Source organism: Callospermophilus lateralis, unplaced genomic scaffold (genome assembly GCF_048772815.1).
Source record: "Callospermophilus lateralis isolate mCalLat2 unplaced genomic scaffold, mCalLat2.hap1 Scaffold_82, whole genome shotgun sequence".
Lineage (NCBI taxonomy): Eukaryota > Metazoa > Chordata > Mammalia > Rodentia > Sciuridae > Callospermophilus > Callospermophilus lateralis.
In genome coordinates, this window is record NW_027516260.1 from 5,826,569 (window position 1) to 5,834,788 (window position 8,220).

The 8,220-nt window shown below is 48.6% G+C and overlaps 1 pseudogene; it reads right to left on the reverse strand.

The window, feature by feature from the left end:
- Positions 1–3,732: 3,732 nt before the first annotated feature.
- On the reverse strand, positions 3,733–7,163 carry LOC143641023 (MOB kinase activator 3C-like; annotated as a pseudogene).
- Positions 7,164–8,220: the final 1,057 nt, after the last annotated feature.

Here is an 8,220-nt window from a genome sequence, read left to right on the forward strand (position 1 = left end):
AGGTTTTCTCACCTGAATGATGGAAGGAGGTGGGGAACATTAAGGTTTTGCTAAATTTTCCAATCTGGGTGAAAACTGGGGACATAGAATCTTCTCCCAAGCTTCTGTTAGAATCCCTCAGTCCAACCTGAAAGCTCCTGGGTATCCCAGCCTCTCCCACGCATCACCTTTCAAGAGTCTTGCTGGCCTGTTCTTCTTACTGTCTTAATTGCCAGTTGGTCCAGAGTCACTCAGGCCTATGTTGTGATCCATATTCTCAAAGTTGCTATGCCCCAACATGGCAAACAAGTTTAGTTAATATTGAATGAGGGTGCTGAGGGGCTCTGAGGAAGGGGGCTCCTCCAAGGCAGCTGGAACTCCAGCCATGTTTGTGGGTTCATTTTACCATATATTCAACAGCTCCCTGCATAGAGTGGCAGAAATGCACTTAAAAGAGGCTGTAGTGTTCCTGGGAGTGAAGGTTGGTGGGGCATCCTCACCAGTGGGATGCTGGGTCCCAGGGTGAAGAAGATGGCTTACTCCCTTGTTCCCTGTTCCCAAGATGATTATGGATCTTGAGCCAACAGGAAAACAAAGTCCAGCCTGGCTTCCCAACCAATCTGCTACTTTATCTCTTTTTTTTTTTAATTTTTAGTTGTAGTTGGACACAACACCTTTATTTTACTTATTTATTTTTATGTGGTGCTGAGGATCAAACCCAGGGTCTCACACGTGCTAGGGAAGCACTCTACTGCTGAGCCATAACCCCAGCCTGTTACTCTACTTCTAATGCTTTGCTTCTCTTAAGTCTCTGCTCTGCTAGGTTTTGCCCTATTGCTGAGGACAGGCTCTTTTCTCAAGTCACTAAGCCCCAGTTCTTTCTTTCTTTCTCTCTCCTGTAAGCATCCCTCTCTGAATCTCTCAAAGCAATTTTTGTGTTGGCTTCCTGCTGTCTTAATTGCCAGTTGGTCCAAAGTCACTCAGGCCATGTATGGTGCAAACCTTGGGCCACACAGTTCTGAGATAAATCTTCACTGCATTTCAAAATGACCATGAACCCAGTGCATGGACTTTCTAACAGCCTGATATGTCCAATGATTGTGGAGGTAGTGAGCAATCTGACATAGGATTTGTGCAAACAGCACCCTCTTAGAATGCTGGACTAAGGACCTCCTCTGGAGCACCAGAAGAAGGAACAGAAGAATGTAGGCCTTTCAGATTCTAGAGCAGTGAAAGGATGAAGGGATATTGGAGTCCACAAGGGAAGCCAGCTAGCTAAAGACAAATTTGATTCAAAAAACTATTATATGTCAAGCACTCACAACTGTACCTGAAACATAGCAAGCATTAGCTATTATTATTAATATTATTATGAAGGATTCATAGGCTGTCTAATGAAGGTGCTTAAAGATCAATCAATCCTTCACTCCTACTTCTGATGTGAAATAGCTGAGGAATACAGGTCTAAAGGAGGGTTGGTACTTTTATGGAACTTTGGTGGGGGATAGAACTGGAACCCAGGTCTCTACTTCCAAGCTTCTGTACAAAGCCAGGCTGGCACTGTTGCATGTAGAAGGGGAGCTCTAGGTGGGCCTTTGCTGACTTAATAAAAACCAAGCCAAATGGATAAGATGGTTAACAACAACAAAAAGTACCAAGCTGTTTTTCAACTCCTATCTGGAAAGATTGTAGGTTAAGTTCAGTGGGATAACAAGACCTGAGCCAAGAGATTCAGATGTCTCCTGGAGAATAAGCTAAGGAGTTAGCCCCATGTCCTACCTCCACCACTTTGAGATTTAGCCAACAACAAACACTTTCCTTGTGAAATGGCTTCCTTTTCTATAATTAGGGTTGGGACTCTATTTCCACTGTTCCTTCATCTGTTAGTTCCCCTAATCCCCATATGAAGGGGTGAGATCTTAACTATAGCCAATGCCAGGTAACTTGAACTAAAACTAAGAAAATTTCACCATCAGATTTGAGTACTCCAAAGGCAAGGGCCAGCCCTCTGCTTCCCAAGGGTCTAGAATTCTAAGAGTCCTGGGAGAACCTTAGGACTGGAGAGCTGGAACAGACATGATCATACCAGCCAGCCCACTACACGGCCCTTGCTCTCAGGGCAAAAAGCCCTTCCAGCCCCATTCTGGCCTGGCACATTCCATGGTCTGCCAAGAGCCATGAGGCACCCAGACTACAACTTCCCACAAGTGGATGCTTTAGTTGGCCTCTTTTACTTTGCCAAAAATAACAACAATAAAGTCTCCCTTCTATTTCACAAAAATAGATTTCCCTCCCCCTGGCCCCCATGCCATCAGCCCTTGCCACGGTCTAGAATCCACTGTGCAAGCTGCAGTCCACTCTGGGGGAAGCTCCTACTCCCCTCACTCCAGAGCCACAGTCAAAGCTGCCATGCTAGCATGTTTCCCTTGGGAACTTCTCTGGAGGCAGCAAAGGCAGAAATCCCAGGCCCAGATGGCTGACCCCAAGAGCCCCATCTGTTTCCCCATTGGGCAGGCAGTTCTAGGCTGTCAAGAAGGGCATAATTTTGGAGGCTTGGCTCAGCAGGCAACCCAGCCAACCCAAGGGGTGGTGGGGCTCTCTGGCTAGAAATTCTTGCTCAGAGCAGGAACAGCTGTGTCCTGAAGAGGGTTTGTGAAACCCTTTTTCCATGTGCATTTCTGTGTAACAGTCAGGTCCTCATTTTGGAGGCAAGCCCCTGGTCTTTAATCCAAGTCCGTGAAAGACAGTTTTCCCCTCTTCTCCCAGCTTTAGTATCCTCCTTTGTACAATGAGAGACAGACTGGATTATTCTCAGGTCCCTCTGGTATTCCATCCTGGCCTCCCAGTATAGAGGCTTTGGGAGGGCAGAATCCTGTTCCTGCCTTAGTTTCCCCACCTGTGTTGTGTGGGCACAGGGCTGGGCAAGAAGTTATTGAGCAGTGAATGAACATCCCAGTCTCTTTGTGGATGGCTGTGCTTGGAGATCCAATCATCTGGAATGTCTCAGGAATAAGGTGGGAAGGAGGCAGGTACTTTCAGGATGGCGTCTCTCCATCAGCTATAAGATCCTCAGTGTCCTGGGATGGGAGAGAGGACTTCAGATTTCCCAGTTCAAATCAACTGGATCCTTGGACTGGAGGATTATTTTGTGCTGGGTTTCAGATCCTAAGAGTCAGTTTTGTATATTCTGGGAGCTAGAATGGAGTCCAGGATTCCTGGTTTTAAAAGCTAGGGGAACTTTGTGAACATTAGGGATCATTCTCAAACCCCAGGAGGCACTCTATCAGGGCTTTCTGGAGACATGGGCATCCTTGATCCTTGACCGAGCAAAAGTGGTCATGGTCTAATGGTCCCAATCTCTTCATCCATCCATCCATCTCTCCATTCACCCAACATCTATGGAGAGCCTACTATGTGCCAGGGAGGGCCTACCTCTCACAGATAGGCATCCCATAGTCAAGATCACACACACACACTGGCATCTGTGTTCCAACTTACACAGAGGCCACTTACTCTCTTGCTGTCACCTCAGCCACAGTCACACCCACATTCCCCAAATAGGAATCACTATGGAAAGGTCAGAGAAGAAACTGGATAGCCCACCCTTCTCCCAGACTTCATGCCAGGGGGTTTGACTCCTCCTTTCTTTCCATTTGCCCACTTGAAGCACTCCCTTCTCTATTCACAAGCAGCGAGGAGGACATGTAGACAGACTTCTGAGAACCAGAAGTCCACAGGTATTGGGTATGTGAAGGGGTCCTAGGGCCTTCAGATTCCTCTAACATCAGACTCCCAAGGATGCCCTCCCCCAGCCACGCTGTATGCAGATGGTCCATCTGATGAGCAACAATGTCCAGGACTAGGCTCAGTGACAAATCCGCTCTGTCATTTCCCTCTGTAGAGACACAAGGTGAGGAGGGGTCAGTCTGAATTCATCTTGCCAGATAGCCACTTCCCAAACCATAGGACCCAACCATTCTTCTGTTTGAGCCTGGCCCCTCCCACCCTGGACCCCAGCTGTAGCCCGAAGACTGGATTCACTGTAGCATGGAATCCATTGTCGAACGAATTGCTTCCCCTAACGTATTCACTTGGCTATTTGAATTCTGTATAGTAGGCAGCCTTTGGACCTGAAAACTCCCAAAAGCTAGCCTTGGCAGGGGAGGCAATGGAGTTTTGGCCTCACCAGTGGCTCCAGCTCCCGCTGGTCTATCAGGCTGAACTCTCGAATGAAGTAGTAGAAGTGCTTGTAGCAGGTGTTGACGTGTGCTTCTGCCCCCATGCTAAGGATGCTGTCGAAGTGGTGGATATAGACATGGACAAATACTCGGAAGAGATGGGTCAGGATCTTGGTACAGACCTGCTGGAAGTTCTTGGGGAAGGGAACTCCTAGAGGCCAGAGAGGGACAGAAAGAGGGATCAACATCCTACTGACAAAATTTTGCCAACCCTCCCCACACAGACAGTTTTTGCTATTTTTTTTCTCCCCAGTACATATCTCAGCACATTTGTCCCGGAGAGAGAGAAAAAGAGAGAGGAGGACGGGGAGCGTGAGCCAGAGACAGTCAGACAGACATGTTTTGTTATTTGTTATCTCCCATGTTTTTTTTTTCTCCCCAGTGCTGGGGACTGAATCCAGGACCTTCTGCTTGCTAGGCCATTCTAGACAAGTGCTGTGCCACTGAGCTCTATCCCCAGCCTCTCCCATAGTTTAGTTTTTAATGAAGCACAGATATGACTGTGCCTCCCTGCTGCTGAAATGTAAATCAGCTTCTAAGTTTTCCCATCGTCTAAAGCAGGGCTTTGCACCTTTGTTGCTGGTGACTGATCAACCCTTCTCAGATCATGATGAAAGTTATGGCTCAAACTCTCCCCAGCAAGTTGTGTATCTGCAGGAATGCTCACATCACACCCTTGTATATAAATTCCAAGGAGGGCTGATTTGGGTCTGCAGGGCTGGGATTGTGGCTCAAGAGATAGAGTGCTTGCCTAGCACCTGTGAGGCAATGGGTTCAATCCTCAACACCACACCAAAATAAAATAAAAACATTGTATCCACCTAAAACTAAAAAATATTTTAAAAGTTTTGGGTCTGTTTTTAAAATCTTGTGCCTTCAGGACTAAGTCCTAACTTCCCAACATGGCATTGCACAAGGTCTTTCATAATCTGATTCTGACCTCTCTCTACAGCCTCATCTTGAATTCCTCCTCTTTTCAACATTCACACAGCAAGTCCCAGACTCCCAATGATTAAAATTACTAATTACTAGAACCAGTTCATATATTCCTCATTTTTTCAAATATGCATTAGCACAAAGAACCTTCTATCTGTGAGCCTGCCCCTAAGCTGGGTCTTTTGAACCTTAGGCCTCTAAATCCTTACAGTTTGGCTGATGGGTCTGATAACCATTCTAGATATGAAAAAATGGAGGTGGTGCTTAAAGATTAAGTCACTTGCCCATTGCCACATAATTATTAATTAGTACAGACTGGAGGCAGGATTCAAACCCTCTTTACACTACATGGCAGCAACCCTCAGAAGTAAATAATAAAGACCCTGCCCTTGGACCTGTGGAAAAGGTAGTTTGTGCACAGCCCCCTATGCTCCCTTATGCTCAGGGCAGAGGTCTTGTGGTTTACATCCTCTACTCCATTGTGGCAGAGTCATCCAGGGTTAAAGGTATGGATATCTGGGGGTATGGATATCTCACAAGCCCAAGGGTATAAAGCTGGAAGGGAACAGAGCCCAGATTCAGGTCCATACCTGGCTCATCCAGCCCCACAGTCCCCTTTCTCCCTCATTGCTCTTGGTGGGATTAAGCCTTCCAGGTTCAGCCCAGGCCACTCACACTTATCCTTCCCATCAAGACATTGGGTCCTGGTCTCATAACACAAGACATGAACTCTGGTTCTGACTCTTTCCTAATTCAGTGCACTTTCCCTCTTGGCCTCAGTTTCCTCCTATGTAAAATGAAGGTACTATTGTTGGGCATGATAGTACAGGAAATGGCAGCCACTGGCTGGGGAGGAGCTGTGGGCATTGAATTGTGACTCAGTGCCAGGCTTTCCTCAGCATTCAGACTTCTCCCCTCTGGGCCTGACCACCCTGCCACACCCATCTCTGAGTCTTATAGCCTTAATAGAAATGAGCATGAGGCTGGGTGGGAGCAGGAGCCCAGGATATAGGTGGGGCTGCTGTGATGCACACACTGTCATGCCTGCTCAGCCCCTGGGTGAGGAAGCAGAGCCAGGGTGACATCACTCATCTCCCTCACCGTCCTCACAGCCCAGGCTGCACAGTTGAGATAAGAAAATACCGCACAAGGGAAAATTCTGCCCTCAGAGCCTTGGTCTACAGTAAAGATATCATCTAGGTTCATCCAATTTCCAATCTCTTCTCTTTCCTGGGGCCAGGAATCAGAGGGAACTCCCAGAGGATGGAGTAAGATCAGCCCAAGAAGGCAACCCTGTTACAAATAACTTGGGGCGCCTGTTCTGGAAGGTTCTGAGAATCATGGTCTTGCTGGCATGGTCTCTGGTGGGGCACTCATGCTTGGGTCAAGAGCCCCCAAAGGGAATCAGACAGTCCTAGTTAAATAGCTGGTTTGAGCACACTGTCATCAACCTCTTCTTGTATGATAGCAGAATGAAAGTAACCTACCCTCCAGAATTGCTATATGAAACTAAATGCCTCAGCTATGGATTGGGCTCCTGGGGGCTCCCTCCCTTCCTGGCTCTGCTGACCCTCCAACCAGGTGGTGTTCACCAACACATGTGGGAAAGACATCCTCATCATTGATGAGGCCCTCGATCCAGTCCATGAGTAATGCCATATAGCGTGGCGCGGAGAGCTTGGCCGGCCGCCGGTACTGGTGCTTGTCCTGCCAGCGGTATTCGTATTGGGGCCCGCCGGCCATAACCGGGCAGTTGGACTCACTGCAGCGCTCCGCCATGGTGCCATAGATGAGGTTGATGCGGTTGAAGAAGTCCACCATATGCACAGCAATCCAGTCATCGATGTTCTAGCCAGGAGGCAGCCTCACCACACTGCGCACGTCCAGGCCCGACTTGAGTGATGCCTGTGCCTTCTTATAAAGCTCGAAGCGCTGTGTGCCTGGCTCAAAGCGCTTTCACGGCCGGAACGTCTTGTCCTTGGCATACACCTGCTTCAGGCAGAGAGCCATGGCTAGGCTTGGTAGGGCCAGGTGTCCAGGGGCAGGGATCTGAGGATGCTCTGCCAAGCACAAGGGCGGGGGTCGGTGGTCAGGGCCTTATCAAATGGGCTCTGACTTCTCAACACAATATTTGGGTCTCACCTCTCAGCCTGAGATCTGCTCCCTCCACCTGGAATGGAAATTCTCATCCTCCAGGCCTAGGGCCCCACCCCTTTCCAGGCTACCTTGTTCTCCTTCTACTACCCACATGCACCTCTTATCTTGTTTTGTTTCCTCTGCATCTCATAGTGGGCTGGGTCTGGGCTCCAAAGATAGAGACAACTGAAGGCTCAACAGGAGATAGGGCCCTAGAAGAGATGACTGACCTCTGGGAGCCCCACCTGTTTAATGTGGGAGAGCCTAGCTGCATTGTGCTGTGGAGAGAGGGAGGGCCCTGGCCTCCGCTTCCTCTGGGATAGTTTATCCGGTCACCGGGGATTCCCAGGGAGCAGGAGGGACTTTTCTACCAAAAATGTCCTTTCCTTTTTCTTTACTCTGAAATAGGAAAGGGCCCTCATGTGGCCAGGTGGGTGGCCTTTGAGTGTGGCCACAGGCACTGGAGGAGGGGGAGGGTGGCCAGCCTATAAGAGCACTGCTTCCTCTGACAATGGCTGGAGGTTCTTCCTTTCAAGCCAGCCTCCTCCTGATCAAGTCTCTTGGGCCTTCCCCCTGCACCTGAAACACTGTAAACATTTCTACCACATCTACTCAACCTGACACTGGAGGGTAGGAGAGTGCAGTCAGATTTACCCGGCTGAGCCCTTCTAGAGTTCAGACATGCAATGCTTTTTTCCATTGCCCCCTACAATGAAAGTACCCCAGACACAGAATAGACTTGGGAGAGAGGCAGCAATCAGCTCCAGACAAAGATGCAAGAGTGCTGGGTTCACCACTGGATTGCTCAGAGACACCTGTAGCACCATAGATTTAACCCATTCAATTCCTGTGTCACTTTGATACAGCCAGATTTTTGAGCATCTGAGGGCATCATCTCATCTCCCCTGTGAGTGTGTGAGCTATTGGGAAA